This window comes from Temnothorax curvispinosus, unplaced genomic scaffold (genome assembly GCF_003070985.1).
Source record: "Temnothorax curvispinosus isolate PA1 unplaced genomic scaffold, ASM307098v1 QBEX01009046.1, whole genome shotgun sequence".
In the NCBI taxonomy this organism is placed as follows: domain Eukaryota; kingdom Metazoa; phylum Arthropoda; class Insecta; order Hymenoptera; family Formicidae; genus Temnothorax; species Temnothorax curvispinosus.
In genome coordinates this window covers 79717-101253 of record NW_020218826.1, presented here as the reverse complement: position 1 = coordinate 101253, position 21537 = coordinate 79717, and the positions used below count along the sequence as shown (strand labels likewise).

General features: G+C 41.9%; 1 protein-coding gene across 2 annotated transcripts in view; it reads right to left on the bottom strand.

The window, feature by feature from the left end:
* Positions 1–21537, bottom strand: part of LOC112458627 (thrombospondin type-1 domain-containing protein 4-like) — a 56263-nt gene that overhangs the window by 22141 nt on the left and 12585 nt on the right. Inside the window, exon 1 of one of the 2 annotated variants that reach the window (XM_025022366.1) lies at positions 19095–20045. The exons of the other annotated variant lie outside the window; for it this stretch is intronic. The gene's annotated coding sequence lies outside the window, so the exon portion shown is untranslated. Of the gene's footprint in view, positions 1–19094; positions 20046–21537 lie in introns of those variants that run through there. 2 annotated transcript variants of the gene reach the window in all.

Below are 21537 nucleotides of genomic sequence, written 5' to 3'. Positions count from 1 at the left end.
ACATTCTTGCCGAAGTATCGGCGATCGATCTCTCTCCAACATGAGCTTACGAAGTCCGAACAACTACGAACCGTATCCACGACCCGTTACGACTTCCCAGTTCCCCTATCATGCAGCCCGTCGCGGCGTATCTCGCACTTACAACAAACAATGCTGGTCTTGTACTCAATGGCGTAGGAATGCGAAAAATCGATCGGCAAGAAGCTGCACCATGCCTCGGCCAGCTTTACAAAACCCGGCCAGAATCCTCCTATTGAAGACGACCACAGGACGTCAATCGCGACCAGATACGCCACCATAAAGTCAAGGGTCCTCAATGGCTCTCGTTAAGGGGAATACCGAAGCCGGTTTTTTGTCGCTAGAGTGAAATTATTAGCGCTGTACTTAAGTGCGAGTAGCATATCTTCCACTTCCGCGAATCTTTGGCAATTTGGATCGAAAGTCGGTCAGAGCGATAGAGCGCGCGAATTCCGAGCGAACGTAAAGCAACAAATAAAATACTGCGATATTATATGTAGATATACATATTAAACGTTATAGTGAAATTTATGATATTTTTCTCGTTCGTCAAAATCAAAGAAATACACGGAAATGTACATATAATGTATAAAATTCCATTACATTTTTCAATTACATTTTTGTACAACTGCAATTAATTATAGAAGAATAAATTTAATATTATATATCGTACTAAATTTTTCTGTTACTATTATGATTCACTTATTGCCTCTAATGATACATATTTTTACTAAATAATACATATTTTTACGCAATTAAAATGTAACTTAATGTGAAAAAAGATATAAATATATTTGTAAATAAAATAAAATGCAATGGCAAAAAAAATCGATTTGTAAACGACTTGTTCATACAAATTATTTGAGCGATATATCATCACCGTTTCACGCTCGAAAGAAATGCGCTTTACTGCGCCGCAATCTGACGAAATCAATAAAGATACTTTTAGAATCGTTGCGCGACATTGTTATCACAATAGCATCATTAAATTATCGTATTATACGGCCAACGAACAAATTCTCATCTAATGGTAGCGTGTGCTCAGACGGAACAATTGCGGGTCGTGTGACGGGTTTAACGGTGCCATATATTAATACAGCTCTCTCGCCGCTTTTACAAGCGCGGCTATACACATTGTAACTTTTACGCCGGTATTATAAATAAACGGCACTTGCCCCGCAATTACGGCGGATCGTAAAAATTACGCCGGTCCCTGCGCCCGCCGAATAAAAGTTATATGCCCGTTGCGCTTACGTCGCGTAAATACGATATCTCGAAGTTGGAGTTGCGACTCGGCAATTTGAAACTATTACAAGACGTACAGCGCAACGTTAAATTCAAATAAAACTCGTATGGTACACGCTCAATGTGCTTAATGATATATATATAGCTTCCAATCGTGTTATGTGTTTTGCAGACATTTAGAGAGCTCTTTATTCTCAGAGCTGTCTTCATAATCTCTTTATAGCTCGTTTTAAGAAATTTAGTCGTTTAAATTCCCCCTGAATTTGTCTCATTGCCACGGATATCCTTTAATAAGTTTTCGGTCGCTCAAGTAGTTGTCCTTCCACAAAGGGTTGTAATACGTATCGAGCTTCAAACATTCGCGAGACTACTTCGAAATCAATCCGAAGTGACAGAACAGGGAGACGCGCAAGGAGGAAGAGGGTGGACGTATCGTCGACATCCGGCGTCGCGGGAGGGCCACAAATTTCGGTACCACGGTGGTCCCCCCTCGAGGAGAGTTTTCGTCGCCATCGGGCCTCAAACCGGAGCGAACAACGCGCAGCGGACGCAAAAAGGATTGACCGTGAAATATGATGCACGATACGCGCCACAGCATTGTCTTCGGCACGAGAACCGTACCCTTTCCCGACGAGAAGTCGCCGTCGGGACAGGGGGGGGGGGGGAAAGGGGGGGGGGGGGAAGAACGTATGTGCGAGTCTCGAATGGCTCCTCTAATGATACCGGAGCACCTCAATCGGCTTAAGGAGGATTTCCACTACTGGGCCACGACACGACAGCTCTCCCGGGCTCCATTCTAAGCGCGCGTGGGGCTTTTAATCCTCCTGCTGATTTCGCCGAAGCTCCCGTTCAAGCGGGGCCGCCCATCGTTAAATGTCACTAGTATTTTACTGTAGTCCAACGGGGAAAATAAACAGCCGCGCCAATGGAGGCAATTAGCAGCGCTCTCGAGAAATGTCTCCGTGGAAATACACTCCGATTCGGATGAAATACGATAAGAGAGCATTATAGTGCTTGACATTTTTATTCACTCGACTTTTTCATTTCACTGGAGATCTCTTATGTAAATTTACAAATTAATCGGAAAAGCAGTTTTTAGAAGCCGGAGGGATGTAATTGCATGATGCAACAACTCGGAATATAATCGCCTCATTTAAAAAAAAAAAAAAAAAAAAAACAACCCAGAATTTCAAGGTGCATTAATTTACTTGTTCTGCTCTATACATCCATTTAGAATAAATTATGACAAATTATGTGACCATGGTTGTCAGGTAGAATTTAATTTATAGATAAATTTAACAAATAAAATGTTGACGTAAATACATATAGCGCCAGTAGCTTTTGTTATAACGATAAATCCTCAACAAGATATACATAAATCATTGCTGGTGCAGTCAAAGTCTACGTGGGATATTTCCAATATCACTGACGAGGCATTTCGGAAACTATATAAACCGAGCTTCACGCACGTACACGCCTCGCAATGTAGCCGATATCGCACGCAGGTGCATTCGGGGTGAGATGCGTGCGTTGCCGATGCAATTGCCGAGAGGTACTCAGCGCCAGTTTCCGATAACCGAGATGGCTCCGCATTGCTGCTGCTGCTACTGCTGTTATTGTTGTCGCGGCAAGCTCTCCTCCCTTCGGTATTTACCTTCCACTTTCGAAGGACCGATTGTCGATTGGAGCCTCGTTATATCGTTCGAGAACATCGCCGAAAGGCGCCTTCCGCGTGCAGAGGACGGATAATGCTTACGGTACATTTTATTTTATTACGGTATATTATAAATTACTTCTTGATATATTGATATTCTATATTCAACTCCTCTCCTTTTTTCGCCCATTAATCGACAAAGGGAGCAAACTAATGCAACGATTAAACCAAAGATAACGTGGATATGCTCCATTATCCAGAATCATTGCAAAATTATCGATATTCTAAGCAAAGCAAGAATTTATCTAATCTAATTTGGGATGAAAGGAACACCGTTTAGAATACAATCGTGGCGGAGCATATAAAACATTCAAAGGCCATTCGTGATCGCGCTGTAAAGACACTATCGGCTATTCATATTGTTGCGTCGCATCTGTTTAAATTTACGCCGCCACGCCGCGCAATGCGATATCGCAATTAAAGTAACATGCTCGCTAACTAGTCGTTACTTCGCTCATTATCGAACGTGTAACCGAGATACCGCCGTCTGCCGAAGGTGTTTCGTGACCCCGTTTTAATGCGCCTCTTATCCGCGTTAACTGTTCGATCATCGCCTAAGTGAGAGGTTCTTTTCGCTCGTATTTCGAGATCGCCACGCGGGTGTTAGATTAACAACGGCAGCCATTTAGATGATGTAACGTCACCGGCACAATATTGTCGGCTGTGGGACCGATATTACCCAGATATTCGGAGAACGCGATTATTGGGATGAAAGGATAATTGTCCATTAAGCTCGTGGGGCAATACGGAAAAGATCGTTGGCGATTAAGTAGGAATTAAATGATTCGGATATTATACAGAAAATTGTGAAAAATTTGAAAGTAAACAGTTCCATAAAATCACGACAAAGTAAGTTTTTGCCAAACGCGTTGAATCTAAAATCATAAAATTACCATATCCAAGATCCAGAATTATACGCTCAATGATTCAAGATCTAATATCTAAAATTTTATATATTGTAATTAACTCGATCATTTCAATTAAAAAATATCAATTAAAAGAAAAAGAAAATTCTCTGTCTGTTCAATCCTAATTGATATCATAATATAGAAATACATTTCTACATGTTATTTACGGACAGATAGACACAATGAGATAAACGACGTAGTATAAAATAAAAAATAAGGGAAGTTTACTCGGCTGTTTGTCAGACCGATTCTGCTCGGCTGTTTGATTCAATTAAACAGAATTTCGCACATCATTTTCGCTCATCAGAAGTGAAGCGATTCGTCGAATCAATCTCCTCCTAAGTGAACGATGCATACCCGAAAATCCGCCATGACCACGAGGCACCGCACCGATTTTGCAGACGTGAGTTAGACGCGCAGATCGCGAAAATAGATGAGGGACCGGTATCGACGTGTAACACACACGGTGGCAAAAACGTTCGGAAAACCGGCCGGTCATCCGCGGCGGCGGCGGCGGGGCACGGCGGGAAGTAAAATTAGCACGAATCGCCCGCGGGCGATATATCTACCTACATGAGGACGGGCCATCTACGTTGAAGAGTCTTGTTAGCTGCACGCACGACTGCGCGTACGTGTAACTCCACGTGAAACCCAATACACCGAAGTCAAGCCGACGAGCCGGGTGGCTGACTGGGTCGCCCGGCGACGGTCGGGGAGAGGGGCAAAAGAATATGCCCGGGCTTAGGATCGAGTGGATCGACGCGTGACCACACGTGTGATCTGGGTCAGTTTTTGGGGGCCGGATATGCTCGAGCATGGACAGGACCAGCGATAATGGAGGAGGGAGAAGGGGGGACGTCTAAAACTGATCCGAAAGTTTTCTCATGCCGTAGAAATAGTAGCCAATCTGGTATAAATTAATTTTAATCGTCAAACTTGGCAGTAGACATTAAACAGAAAATTCAACAATAAACTAAATGCAGATTTGTAAGCAAAGTACCAAGAACTTGCAAAAATTGCACAAGAATATTGATTTAAAAATAAAAATGTTGATCTTCTCCCATTTATAATATCTATCTATTATATATATGTATAATTATTAAATATCTCAAATAGTCAAATGGTCAAATAAATTTAAGTAATAATTATTATATTATCTTTTAAATGCTCGCAAACTCTTTTCTTTTCTATAATTCCTCTTTTCTACACAAGTAAGATTTGAATCGTATTAAAAAGGCTAAATTAAAAAATGAAAATAAAAAAGAATAAGTCTGTGTAAATATAAAGTACATTTACAATAAAACTCCAAGATCATGCAACATTGATCGTGTAACGTTTAAATTAATAATGTACCTACACGAAATAATACCTACGCGAAGTTATGAATCGCAGCAGCAGTCTTCTATTGCATCGCGCGAGCACACTCGATTTTTGCACGTCAACAGATTATGCGATCCTATCGAAGGTTTGATCGCAAATGTCAGAAGGCCAAGACGCCTGTTGATAATGTAAAAAACGTTAAGCTGTCCGGGGGGAACGCGGATGTCAAGAGGTCGAACGGATCCAGCAGGGAAGTCGGGACGAGTCCTCCTTCGGAGGAGTCCAAGTCATTCAAATGACTCACGACGATTTCCTGCGCGAAGTCAGGATTTAGCGATTCAGCTTAAGATCTATTGACTGGATCCAAAGCCATTCTCAATCGCAACATCGAATGTATTAAAATCTCTAAAAAATTTTTCCAAAAACACGCCAGAAGACTCATTTAAATGTCAATAAATAATTCTCACGCAATTGCATATTGAATCTTCGACAAGAATCTTATTGATAATGTTCTCCTACAATTTTATTGATCTAATAAGTTTAAAGATACTTTGTTTTAGAGTTGTATAGTTGTCTACTTAATAGAATATTATATACAATTCACATATAAATGTCCAATTAAATATTAGTTAATCTCGGATTCTATGGTTGCTCTCCTAATGCATTAGAGATTCGTTCCCTAATGCATTAGAGATATCTCGAATATTTTGACGGACTTTTGTAAAGCTCGTGAGCACAGCGCTTGTGAAAAACCTTTAATGGATAAAAATGTTTCTGCCCGTTTCACCGTTCGAAATACATTCATGCGCGTTGTCAGATGAAAGGGATGTCGCGAATCATTCGTTATTCGACATACGTCGCGTTCTCGCATCCTCCCACGTTTCTATTAATATCCGCGCGCGCGTTGTTGCACGAACACCCTCGTACATTTTTGCCGTTTACGAATATCGTAAACACTCGAAGAAGCTTACTCGAAAGTCGCACATGCAACTTACATTTACTCTTGCGAATTTCTAAAAAAAAATGGAGTAAAAATACCAGAAAAATAAAAAAATCATATATTTGAATGTCAATTTTACGCAAATTAATTACTTAAAACTTATTATATAAAACTTATTGATCGCAAAATTCCGTAATGAAGAGAATAGACTACTGCAGTGAGTATAATAGCCATCATGCAATTATCCGTACATAATTTATAACGTAACAAAGACCTTATTGCAAATAATTTATTATAATATTAAATAATTAATGTGATAAAAATTTGCATGCGCGTCGTAATTTCACTATGTGGGACAAACATGTGTTGCATTAAGCGTTTCGGAGAAGTGAGGTAAAGAACTGTGAAGCAAAATACCCTCGCGTGAGAGAAGTTTCGGATTCGTATATCAATTACGAAGAATTAATTGCCAGTTTCGAAACAGCATGTTATGTTGGCCAGTTTAAAATGTTGCATTAGCCGACACAGGGGGATAAATTCTCTGTTACATTATGTCTTTATCATGATAATATCGTATAATTTACGTGAATTTCAAATATTATATTTTTATAATCGCGTAATGTATTTCGTAGTTTAGTATCTGACTTTTATTGCCGCATATATATTTCATCGTAATTAATAATAAATTGTTATTGTAAATAATTCTTTAATATTTTTTAAAACTTGTCCGAAAAATTTAACATTTAATATTTTAAAAATCTAATAATATAAATTTAATATATGTTTGTGTGTGTGTGTGTGTGTATGTATGTGTGATAGAAAAATGATATTGAATATTTCGTATTATTCGATTATTAATCTCAATCATTATACTTACATGCTAGGATTAACTTTTATAAAAATACTTTGCAAATATTATCTAATATTCTTTTAAGAGATGAACTGATTTATGAGAATCGTGCATTCTCTGAGAAATACTGAAAAAAAATAACACCCCCACCTATAACTCGGCGCACAATCAAGGACCAATACATCACTTTAATATATCATCCCACTACGAACGTACGAAAGGGTTAAGACCCTCAATAATTAACCACGCTGAAATGTTCCAGTCTCACGCCGCTGGATTATTCATCTCTACGATTGAATTATTAAAAATCGTCCCAGTCGTTGGGCGCGCAAGTCATTGCCGCATGCGTTGCATCATCGTGCATTACTCACGCGTAATTCACGGGCATCATCGCCGCGAACTCTCGGGATCGACGAAGTCGCCGGCGACTTATTAATATTAGGATCCATCGAATTAAGATTCCTCCGTGCTGGAGGCAGTCACGCATAGATCATCCGATTGCGCTCGACAACAACGAAGCGGGACCGGCGCGGCGCGGCACCGAGACCGAAGTCTTATATTCTATTAGGTGCTTCTCGTCTCGACACGGGACTCGTGGCTGATTAGCGAGCAAGAAAGGAGCTGCTGTGAATCGATAATGATCGACGGTAGCATTTAATGACTTACCGTACGACACCGTCAGTCCATTATATTTCCGCGTTGATTATGCGAGACGACGGAAACTTTAATTGAAAATATAATAATGGATTTACATATTACATCTTGGTACAAAAGGCGATAATTAAAATTCATTAGTTCGACGGAATTAAAAGCTGCGGAGAGAGAACGGTTCATAAAACGACATTTGCAACGCTTTATACACGAATAATAAGCAAAAACAAAATGTTAAAAATACATAGTATATCCATCTAAATTGTACAACTCTATTACAATGAATTGTAAAATAAGAAAATTTTAATATTAATATAAATAACGAGAGAGAGAGAGAGAGAGAGATGCAAACATATGCGGTTAAATATTCACATCACTTTTATCGGAGATAAAATAAAATTTAATAAAACATCATGTGCATATACATATGTATAAGCAGTTTTTATTTCCGGTTTAATTCATTTCTTGTGATTGTAATATCAAATTGCAATTGCTAGAAAATATATAAATGCAAATACTAATTTCAATAAAACTGTATAAAAATATATATTTGATATCACAGGTAATTGCAATAAAATATAATTTTCATTATTCTTCATACTAATTATTTGCTAATGAATTGCCAACGCGAGCGAATACCAGAAAAAGCGCGTCACCGCTTCCATTATACGGCTTGCAATAAAGCTCAGATTCAATCTGCCAGTTAATATACTACAGAGGCAAAGCTATAAAAAAAATGTTTGTCATTTTCCAAGAAATTCATGACGCTGTTTTAATTTTAAAAATATGCGATATTTCATCATAAAGCAGCCGAAATGTGCTACGTACAATTTGTCAAAGGTAATTAAATCCGTGCCGCGCGCACGTCGTCGTCGTGTCGCACAAAAGCGTGTGTCATGTGCCTCGCGCCACATCTTTCGGATTATTTCCATTCATTAGCCATTGCCTAGACATTCTAGGAATTGCTTCAATAATCATACAGTACGGTATATTATTTTATCTGTGTTGCACACATACAAAACTTTTAATGCAAAACATTATAAAATAACGCAGAAAAGTTTAAAAATATTGTAATTATATTGCAAAGTATCGAAAATATGAAATTTTCAATTCATAAAACATTTAAAGAATATATAAAATATTAAAAAAAAAAAGAAATCTACAAAGGAGTCTATAAGATATATGTAGCTATAGACTTTTCTAACTTACGAAGATAATTTGAGAAACTTGAAATACTTCATCTCCGCACGATGAAAAAATCGAGACATCCAATAAAAGTTGCGCAAAGAAGGAGGCAGACAGTTCACTATTATAACTTCACCGCGCCAACGGTGACGATTAAAGCATGCGGTAATCGGCACGATCGTCGCGATTAATCTCCTGCGGAGCGTAGATACGAGAAAGGCGCGGTACGATCGAAGGATCGCGAGCACCTTCCGTGCAATCCAGTAGCCGAGAGAGATACGACCGACCTTCCTGGGGTTTCACCTCCTCTTTCCATCTTCGATTTCTCCACGCTCGTTCCGCGCATTACGGCTCGGATCGGGCCGCGCGTACCGAGTGACGTGAAATTATAATTCCGTAAAATTAACGTTGCATATGTTAATTATTAAGAACCGGTCCGTGGTCTCGCGGCCACCTTCAAGGTTTCCCCGTTCCGTCAACGGAACATGTATACATGCGTGCGCTCGCACGCGAGACGTGATGCACGATCCAGCGTGCATCCTTGTGCGTGGGGTGGCATACGGCTTCGCCCTGACCCGCCGCCGAAGGTGACGTTGAACGTCACCGTGAAATCCAGCAATTCCTCCTGAATAAGGATTCCGAGGCAAAAGAATAATGACTAAAAGAATCTCTCGATTTCAGTTCTTTTCAAGCGGTTTCGTTTTCTCTAACCAGAGACGATTTATCGCGTCTAAAACTGATTTCAAGTCTCAACCGAGCCCGCATTTCGTCACTCTATGCATCGGCTCTCACGATAGAGAGTGTCGCGGGAAAAAGTCGAGTGATTTATCATGTGAGTGTTTTATCGCGACAAGAAGTCGTATAAAGAAGTCGATTGTTCCGGTTCCGTGATATCGAGAGCTTTCTTACGCGCGAAGATCCGTCGCCGTCGCGCGTGCAAAAATCAAGGAGGAAACGTGAGGAAGCGCCAGGGCAAGTTTATCGATCGTTGCATCGGCGCGGGGCGGCGGCGGGCGTTTTCACGTCTGTGCGAATCAAACTGACGCCCGGAATCGAGTGTGCAGCGTGGAATCACCTCGACGCCGACGGCGGGGAGGAGAAGGGGGACGCATTAGGCCGCGGCTGTGTGCCGCGGGCAAACAAATCCGCAGGGTACACGGACGGCACCAGTATGTACAAAGCCGGTGTTGTCCGCCGTGTCAATAACGGCCGACGAGAGAAGAAAACACGCGCGTTTGGTCGGCAAACGCGCGCCGTTTTAAAGCGAGGGATCGCGATTTACGGCGCCGATCTCTTCGCGCGCGCGCGCTCTTTGCGAGAACAAAAGCCGGGGCTATTCCAGAGCGGAAAATCGCTTCGACATGCGCTCGCCGCCGAATAATAGCACGAGGAAAATAGGAGTGCGCGGCCGACGCACGGGAAGTCGAGCGTTTGCCGAGGAAATCGGCGTTTCGCGTTGAATCTATTAAAGACTCCGCGAGGCCTCTCGAACGAGCTTCGACACTTAACTCTCCGGCTCGACAACGGCGCCCTGTTACAATGCGTCCGGTATGCGTCCGGCGTATAGAGACGCGCACATTACAATATCAAAACCGGAAAAAATCCGCTGTTGAGTGGCGAAGAATGTACTCAGACCTCTTCCAGAAGAGATGAGAAATTCTTTACGATTTACACGTCACGAGTGTTGTGGAATGTCCGCGGCACGCGATTCTTGACGGGATTAAGATATTTAAGCTATGAACAAAATCTGATACTATAGATAAAAGTTCCTTTTATGAATAACTTTTAAAAATCGTTTTGTTAATAGCTTTTTACTTGCGATGTCAGTCTTTTGAAAAATATGTTCTTAATTATTTACAATTTTTTTTTCTTAGAAAATTTAGATCAACTCGGTCAGTTGCGATGTTTTAATGGTCAAAATTGAGACATTGCGGCACAAAATAGCCTCCTACCAACTTTTTACAGAATTTACCAGCTGACGAACTTCTGTAGAAAGTACGCAGAAATTAAAGTAGAATTCAAAGGCATGGAACGAAGAAGTTGCACAACTTCGCATGAATAGTAATGGTACGACTTCAGCTTCGTAAGAAATTAATTACTGATGACAGCGATCACAGTCAGATACGCTCACACTTCGCTAATAGCTAATTAGTTAAGCTCTTCAGATAACGAGGGGAAGCATTGATTCCTGGAAGCGGTAAAAATAGAATGTGTCCGCGCGCTTCAGAAAAATACTCCAACTGATTTAATTCACCGAATTGAATTCGCAGAAATTCTTTTCGTGGAAAAATCAAATTTCATCTGCAACACGTTTCTTTCTTCGAATAAAATGGAAATGTTCGCCGAAAGAGAAAAACGCGACATAGAGAAGCCGATACTGAATATGTGCGGCTCGTTGCGATGTGCATTCCTCGAATGCTATGCGTCGTTCCTGTTTAAAGTATCGGAAATCTTTTAACGAGCGACTGACAATTATATTTTATTCGGAAAAAAGCTCTTCGGAGAAGATAAGCTGGAACGAAGGCCAGAAAGATTATAATTCCCAAAATGCGCTATCTAAATTTTCAGAGAAAGCAAAATATTTAATTCCCATCGTAAGCGGTTTATAAAAATCTCGCGAGATTAAAATCTTTCGAATACAATATCGATATCGTGCAGTAAACGTAACGGATTATCGAGGGGCAGAATAGACAATGGTAAAGGCGCGCAACGGAGAGAGAATAGCAGACTCGAAAAATAAGACCGGTGGTTCCTCGATGAACGACGCGAGATCGAAATCGAAGGGAGTCACGATAAGACCCGCGCTTCCGTCGTTGCGTTGCGGCGGACAGGAACAAACGGTATATACGTGAGCTTACCGATATATACGTGCCTCGCGGTTCGTTAAACGCGGCTGCCACCGACCGAAACAATGGCTTGTACACGATACGTGTACCGTGTGTTCGATCCGAACGAAGGGGGACCCTCATGCGAGAGCGGCATAGCAAGCGTAGGGACGGGTCGAGACGTCGACGTCGTCGTCGTCGTCGTCGTCTTACGCCGTCGACGCCGCTGCATATGTATAATAACTTCCGGTCGCGGTTAAATTGTTTCCTGCCGACGAAATAATTAAATCTGTCCGCGGGACGATCGTTCTCTCGACGCAGACGCGCGCGATCTCAGCGTTGCGCGATGTCAACAGCGGAGAAACGCGATTTCCCGTCGTCGTGGAATAACCAGAACGGGGAGGTCGCTCGTACGGCTTTTATTGTTACGGCAAACTCGAAACGAGTCAATACACGTTAGATACTCTCACAGCGAACGAAACGCAAGTATAAAGCGGAAAAAGCCGAAATATGAGATCTAACTTTTTTTTTTATTAGAGAAATGTAGAAATGTTGACCGTACAAACTTGGAATGATATTGATAATAAAAAATTATTTAACGTCTACATAAACATCTTTATTAATGTGCGTGCTACGGGATAATTTTTACGTCTGACGTGAAATTAGCAACACGTAATAAACACGGGAGAAGACCGTGGATAATGTGAGGAGCGGGGTGAGCGGGGAGTATCGGAAAGGCGTTGGCCTTTCAGGAAATCACCCAGGCAGGAGACATCTGCGCTGGTCCGGAAGGATCGATTCACTGTTAGCCGCAGGATTCGATGTAATTGCGCGACTGAATGCGCGCCGGGTTGAGAAGTCAAACGCGCGCGCGCTCGCGCGTAAAACGTTTAAACGGCGATTACGCGTATACTTTGTCGAGGAAGATCGACAAGCTCGGCCCGCAGCCACGACCGGTGTGGCGAACATCGTTTAACGACCGTAAATTTCCACCTCTCCTCCCGTCTTTGTGGACTCCTCCAAGTCTACACGCGCCGTCGAGTACGCCGTCACGTATACGGAGACACCGACGCGGGATAATACGTCGGGAGGCGCGAGCGGCGTGAAACCTATACGCGTAGATTATGATCGCACGGATGCGCAATCGTGTGCGTAATTGGTTCGTTGATTAAACGGCGAAACAACGAGACTCCAAATATCGATGAAACTTTCGGCTGCTCAGAAATCGCGAAAAATTATTGCGCGGGACAAGAATCCCACAAATTTTAGAAAATAATCACGCAAGAATTTAAAACCAATGTCAGAAAAAATATTATTAATATAAAAATATATAAATGTAAAAATTGAAAATTCAGCTCCTACTACCCTTTTAGCGTTAAATGTGCCAATCTGATATTGAGTTTTATTTGTTTTGTGCGACAATTAATGTAATGTAGATTTTCTATTTTTTTGAGATGTGATGGAGAGAATGTTTGCAATCTTATCGTACAGAAATTGAAGAATCGCGATTGTCCTCCCTGAAAGGCGCGAAATTGCTAGTCGTCACGGTCGCCTGCATCCATCGATGCAACATCGGCGCCGCGCTAACTGGGTGCAATGTACGATGCAAATCTCGGCGTAAAGGGGCGCACACATAATCAGTATTACAGACCATATAAACGAGAATTCAAAATAGTGATAGTAATTACTAATTATACGTAAAGATCCCTTTATCGCCAGTAATAAGTAAGCATCCAATACTTACAAAAAAAATTTAATCGTAGTGCTAGAAATGTGTACTACGTAATGTATGTAGCAATCGCATGTGTATGCGTGTATATGTGAAAAGATCTTAAAAAGACAAAGAGATATGCAACAAATCCTAAGCGATAGCCTGGCGCCCTTGCTCGATATCTCGCGATCCAGGTACAACGACCGGGAATGTACGACTACCACGCAAGTACAAGCCGTGAGCGGCGTTCGGCTTGTTTGTGCAATTGCGCGTGTACACGCACATGCGTAAGCGATGGGAGGAGACGCGTGATGTTCCTCGTGTAACGCTAATGCACGAAAACGATCGCTAGAATCGCACAGCACACTAAAGTTAGAGTCTCAACGTGACGCGCGATTTGCTTCGCTGTGCTCGCCGAGCGAATAGCAAGGGATACCTTACGTGTTGTTGCATTAGAAAACGCATTTAAAATCTCTGCTTGATCCTGTATTGATATTTCCGAGGCAATTCTATTTTTCCAATGCTTATTTTTCGAGAGGGGTTTCTACTTTTCCAATGATTATTCAATTTTACTAAGGAATCTCTAAAGTTTGAAGAACGGTAAAGTTGGCGAATTTCTTATTGAATTGTTTATCGTCTATTAAATTAATTACATTTTAATTGATGTGTTTCCGTGACCGATGCGATGCACTTTCACGGATTTCCTTTCATATGCTGCACTTTACTGCGATGCGTGGGTGCTCGATGATATTTACTGCTAAGTAGTCGATGCAATCTTGCCGGGTGGCAAGAAGATCCGCACTGGCTATACGTATCGGATTACCGGGTAAATCTCCGAGGGATTTCATTCCGGTTATTATGTCGCGTGGAAGAGGGATCGCGTTTGAATCCATCGGTTCTCAAATGACTCGATTTTGTATCGTTCAGCCTTATATTATGGAATCTTTAGATCATCGGAACCTTAAGTCAGGCAATCTAAGGCAGCTCGTTGAAATTACGTAAGTAGAGAAAGAGAGAAAAAGAGAGAGAGAGAGAGAGAGATGGGGCAATGTAAAAAAATATATCCTTAAAGAACTTTTGATATAAGAAATCTCAAACTTCTAGATTTTTAAATGTACGAAACTTTAAAATTTATAATAGATTTCAGTCATTATTTAACTTCCAAGACCTTTGTATTGGATATTTTATATATTCAAAATAAATCAATAAGGAAACCTATATTTGTGTGCGTGTTTTCCAATATCGGGAGATTATTTATGACCACGGATGCGTAACTTCCCGCGACTCATGCTTAATGCAAATTCGCGTATAACAGCAACAACAGTTTGGGTGAATATATTAATTCTCTCATGCCCGGGTAGATCTGTGAAATAATAATCACGATAACGTGAAAGCTACGGGAGATTATGATGAATTTCGCGTTTCTCTCTAACGTAAATGGCCTTTATGCGATTTTTCATGGAACCGGAGCGCTTTCAGAATCCGCGAAGCTCTTTGACCTTGTATAATTGCAACGAGGCCGCGGCTTCTTCTCTATCCCGCTTCCTCTTCATTTCTTTCCCAATGCCTCTCGCGTAATACGCGCTTCGTTCTAGCGCGAGGTTTTATTAAACGAGAGAGAAACAGCCGCTCGGCCGTCAAAAAGCGGCGAATATGTAGACGGTATGAACGGCAAGCAGAAACTCGATACGCGCTCTTCGTAATTTTTATAAGCCGTTCTCGCGACAAAAAATTCTTTCTTTTTTTCGAGACCATTTTCCGCGCATTCCCCGTTCATGTGCGGCTCTATTAAGATTGTCGTTCAACCACTATAAAGCTGCGCAAACACATTCGCTATGCGTAAATAAATAATAATGGGCGCCGCTCATGTAGGGCGTGCACCTACTGGTGTTAGTGAGCTGTGCCCTAATTGCTCGTACATTAGAGAATCTGTTTTTGCAAAACAAATTACTTCCCGTGTATGTGACGAGATCGTGTTTATTGCGAAATCTCATACATAAAGTACGCGTCTATTTATGAGCGCTGTTTATGTATATTTATGAGCTCTTCTTTGAAGATTGATCGATCATATTATGTTGTCATAATTTTTTTATCAAATATAATAAATAATAACCGTCGCAGTATTATATAACTTCCTCTTTTTACATCATACATTTTTCGTAAGAACAAAGTCGTTTGAAAATGAGAACTTTGCATTAGCTAAAGCTTATCAGTGAGCTTGTCAAATTGGAGAATAAAATTCAAAAGTTTGGAGACTTTGTAGTTCTTGCGGTAGGTACGTGATACTATTATCAATATACAATTCGTAACGGCATCGGTATTCACGTCACACGTGTTCGGACCACACATTTAGCTCTAAGTGCGTCTGACGCCAAGTGTCGCCTAATACAAAGATCGCGTTCAACGTCAATGTGCCACCAGAATCAGATAGTCCCATTTAGCGTTAAACGCGTGGCGCGAATACGGGCTCCAAGTGCTTCTCTTTCTCTCTCGCCGTGGCGTTGTAACACACGTTACAGTATACGATAAATTACGAAGAAGGGCAACGTGCGCCGTACCAGGAGGGTCAAGATCGCTCCGGAGGAGAGAGAGCCTCGGAATGCCAACGATCTCGCGAACACGCGGCGGGTCTGTTTGCGCGTTTCGCGCATTCGCCCACGTTGCAGTTCGAAGGAATAATTATAGGTCTTGACAGAAAAGGGACAGAAAAAAAATAAGAAAGGAGAGAGGGGGAGACGAAGAATGAGAGATAAAACGAGAAGGAGCATTTGGCAGTGGTAACGGTGGCCGATATATCGCCGGAGCCCACTGAAAAATAAACGGGAACATCCCATTCGCGTTCCCGCGCCTTCGGTGCATCGACGACGGAGAACCGGCGCACGTGCAACGTATCTTTCTATCTGATACGTCCGTCTCCACGACGGGTCCCAAACGTCCCTCGCGGCTCTCTCAGGACCGCCGCGGTAATTCTTTTCTGCGGTAATTACGCGGTTGATAAAATGACAGCATTTCGGTCGACGGCCAAACGATCCCATAAGGTCCACGTCTCAATCGCGGTCTTAATCGACCGAGAGAACGAGGGCTGAGTAACGTTTCCTTTTTGTGAAAGCGTATAGACGTATATAAATTGGCTATAAAAGAGAAGATAAGTTAGCTATTACCTGAAGCCGCGAGAAAAGAGGAGAAGTAGAACAAAATTTTATTTTAACAATGCTAGACTTTTGAATGGAAAAAAATAAAGAAATATAAAATTAGAAATGTTGATGTAAAGAAAAAATAGTTTTTAATTATTTAACTTCTGAAAAAGGATAGCTTAAATTAAAATTGCCACTCTAAACTCTAGTTAGAGTAAACTCTTAAACTAAAGACACATATGGTATTCACAATTATTGGATCAAATTATTTTTAATCTAAGCGCGGAATAAAAATAATCGTGGCGCGAGCACGAAGCTGCGTTTGCACGCCGCTCTCGTCACACGCATCGTTGACCGATGGCAGGGTTCGATCCATTAATCTGTCCATTCAATGGACCGGTCGAAATAATGTGATTAATAACGGGACCACACCCCGCGTCATAAAGTACGCCGCTAACGAGTGCTTAATAACATTCGTTGACAAACGTTAGTCCAGATAATTGTGAGTCCGTGCGCGAGATTGGGCGTCGCGGGATTCCGCTATGACTCCTTGTTACTTCCGAGATTTATGGCGATCATCCTCCGCGTTAATAAAGCCGCGCGTATGAGATTAATGTTCGTTACGACGCGTTGGGAAATTGTTAAAACGATCAACTTTTAATGAGTAACGCGGCATTGCTCTCGTCGCTTATTCCTCGGCCATTGACCTCACGGTCTCTTATTTCAATTATCTATCAACGAATGATTTGACCGTTGTACACATGATTTGACTTATGTACACATGATATAAAATGAATGAAGATTTTATATGTACGCATAACTGCGCTACTACTTTAATAACGCGCAACTTTCTTACGAATAGGGAAGAATATTTTCGCGTATATAAACGCAACACATTGCAAAAGTTTAATTAACCCAAAGATTTAAGTTTTACATTTAATTTTTACTTTGGCAAACGTTTCAGACGCATGAAAAAAAAAGAGTTCAATAACTGAATTTATCGAGTCAACTAAATTTCGCGATATATTGGTATCAGAGGCGATACTCTCGCGCGTTCCGCGGCTGTTTTTGTCAGTTTCAAACAACGGAAATGTTCCCTCGCACCATGACGCGTGTTATCGACAAGGTATCAAGCACTGTATCCCCACGAGCGACGTCGTCGTATCGCAGAGATTGCTGCGATATGTTGCACACATGTAGCACGGCGCCTGTTATTACGGGGAACAGCGTCGAAACAGAACCATCAATTAGGCGTTTGAAGCGAGACGAAGCCGTTTCCGCGCGCGCGGCGCGGCGAGAGTCGCAAATTAATTCCTACCAATTCTCAGAACGGATAAAGCTTCCTCTAGCGAGAAACACTGAAGAGCCATAAGCCGCCGTGATTAATTTAACACGTTGACCGACAGTGACGAGTGTAACTAACGTGGTAAAGTTCACCCTGCGAGCGGGGCTAGGTCCGCGCGCTTTTAATTCACGCCGCGCCGGTCACATCAAAGAATCTCGCTTTTGCGGGTAACGCGTTTAAAATGAAATAAATTCATGTATTGTTATTTTTTACCTTTGTATTTTTTTGTGTACGTCCCTCAGGCGTGCCGATACCTCTGGCGAAGATTAAAAGTTCGACATGTATATATGTACATCGTAGATTTGCATCGTAGATTTGCAATTACGAAACAAGCGAGAGGTGTGCTTTTGTGAACCTGTGCAAGTTATTGATTAATGCGACACGAAAGCATGCGAAATTTCGCACGTCCTTCTCCGAATATTACCATAGAAATGTCATTTTAGCGCGTCATCCTCGCGTTGTTAATACACCCGGCGGCTCGAAATAGACTCGTGCACATAACGCCGGAAATCACCGGTTCTCTTAGTCAAGTTGCGGTATGTCACGTGCGGAACGGTTTATAGGCACGTCGTAATGCGTGATTCCATAGGGGAACGTATAATAGTAATGCGTCGTGATTTTGCAACTGCTAAAATAGCGATAACAACCGCATCCGTTCGGGATACGCGCGAAGATATCCCTCGCCGGATGAGCTATAAATGGAATTAATGGAATGCAGTAAACGCTAATAAAAACATGCCTCTGTCGTGGTAAATATTCCACGTCGAAGTCAATCTCGATTCAATTTTATGGCATCCCAACGAGAATAAATAGCAATAATGATTTAAGCTATTACGTAAGGTGAATTGAGTAATTCGCAAGATATGAATATAAATTAAAATATGCGATGTCACTTAACTTTACATCTAAAAATAATACAATATAATCCATGTCTATTTCACTGCAGGGAAGCATCGGAAACAGAAATCGTGACACGTTAGATACCGTATACTTCAATGACCTGTATTGACGTGTCCACTTAAGATACATGAAACGTAACTGATTATGCTTGTGAAACCGTATGAATGCGAATTAAATTTAACGAACATGTTTGCGAATCGTCGAATCAATTTACGATATCGATAATATTGTTGACGCTGCAAGCCTCAAATGTGTTTCAAATAAAACGTGTTAGATACAGGCGTAACGTAAGATACGGGTCTGTGTTTTTTACATATTTTAATATACAGATTTAAATGTTGAAACTACCTTTAAAAGCTAACCCTTGAGGCTTTATGTTAATTCCTTGCGTGGCGATCAGCCGTGATGTTGAAACGCAATCGATACGATCGCGAATCCGAGAAACTGTATTGCAATTTATATCGAGATTAAGCGACACAGTGACCCTGTTGCGGCCGATCTCATGAATGATTTCTCGATTTCGTCGAGCGGTATCTAAATGTATGCAACTCGCTCGGCCTTCCCCGGCATCGGTCCTACCGACATGCGGTTGTGCACTTCGCGCATTCGAACGCATAAAACAGTCGCGGGGTAGCAATCGCGGAAACCCTTATCAATAACGAGAATTATATCTCCGACAAGCTATGCGAAATGCTAGGCTATATATCAGGAGACTTCGTATCGCGGGTCTTACACGGTCTTTTTCTTTCGAACTAAACTTTAAGCACTTATCACGATCACGACTTTTCCCCAGCAACTTTACGTGCCAGGTTGTCCGACCGCGGCAACAAAGTCGGCGACGCCGTCGGTCGTCGCCCGACGGGCCCGTCGGGTCGTCGTAAAGCCCGTCGGGGCAGATAAGAGCGTGTAACCCATTTTTTTTTCGAAATTATCTTATGACGCCGGCGTCCCCGAACCGCCTGACGATGCGGCACAATAGCCGCGTTGTTCTCAGCGCCGACCGGCTGCACCGAGGGACGGGAGAGAAATTTGTAAACGTTACGCGAGGTTTACACACGTTACGATTTACACTTGTCGCCGTTGTCGCGAGGACTAGGTGAGAGAACGCGTTATCGCTCCACGCTCACAATCAGGCGCAACGTCGCCGATGCACGTGCGCGACACGATTATGCAACACGCGCTCGACTCGCCACGATTACGCTGTTAAATGACATTCTATGCTAATTAGATCTAGTCGGCGCTGTGGCCGTGATTATGTTTACAGAATGCGACGGCAATTGTTAGAATGATTCATTCACGTGACTAGCGTTGCTGTTTGATAAATGGAATAGCTTTCAGAATGGGATAATCAAATTCCGAACTTTAAGCGCTTCACATTAAAGATGCCTTGGAAAATATTTTTTTAAATGTTATTAAAATAATTTTTTGTAACACTAGACACTACAGACGCGCGCTTCGCACGCGCTATTTAGTTTTAACACTATGCTATTACTATTACACTATTAACTCCTTGATACACACAACTGTTAATATTCAATGACAGCTGCAAATGAAGTAAGCGCAGCAAGAGAACCAATCGGCATCGCGGAAAAGCGACAACAATAAACTTCACATCTCCTTTTTAGAAGAGGATTTAGAAATAAATAAAATACATTTATACACACACACATATACATATACATATATACTATTGAACTTTATGACTGCATTCCGATATTCATTGTCAGCAACTTTCAGTATACTGAAAATCTATAGTATACGTGACGTAAAATATAGATTTGCAGTACTGACAGTGAATATCGGAATGCAGCCTATATTGTTTACGTTATCCCAAAAGAATACAGTCAAATAAAATATAGCTTATATACCATCACGCTATAAATCATTACGATTTAATTTCAGAAAAAAATCGACTCTTAAATTTAACCTCGATTAACTTATTGATATTCTAACACTGTGCGTTGTTAACTTAATTTGATGAAATTGTTATGAATCTATAGTATAACGATGTTGTTAGAAATGCAAAGAGGAAAACGTCACTGGAAAATGACACTTAATTTACGAGACCATTAACAATAATTTCCGAATTAAATTAAAATTACTTTACTACCATTCGCCTTAAATTCGATCGGGCCATTGGAGACGCTGGGACGGACGGGGAAACGTGAGAGAGTATTAAAGTTAAAACGGGGCCTCTCCCCGTCGATCGCGCGCGCTGTAAATTACAGGCTTTGCGGTAAAAGTTCGTGACGAGTTTGAGGAGGCTATGTAAATCCGCTATAAATAACAGCGGCAAAAAGCGAGAACCGGCGCGACGGCGGCCTCCGTCAATATCCGCCAGTTGATGGGAGTCTTGTCGTCGCCGGTGCGATTAGCCCGACGCGAGAGGAGGATCCGCTCGCGTTTCCAGCCGACGAGCGTCGAAAGAAAGGGCGACGTGCCCTTGCCTCGCCTGCTCGCGCCTGCTGTTCGTGATTCCGCGCCTAAGTAAACCCGTTAACGCTTACTCTCCGCGGGCGAGCGAGTGGTGTGCGTTAACGCAGCGGTGTAAACGCCATTGCTCGTAGTGTTAAATTGATGCTCTTGACCCGTTGATAATGCACGGCCATCTCTAAACTCGTTTACGCGCTCTAGCCAGCTCTCTGGCAGTCTCTTGAGTAATTTAGTGCTCTCGCCTTCTCCGGGAGTGACGTGAGCGTGCGTTTATTTGAACGGCAATCCCGCGCGTTGCAACTCGTCGATGCAATTCGCTTTCTTGCCCCTCAAGTTTAAATCGCGCTCTTCATCGCGC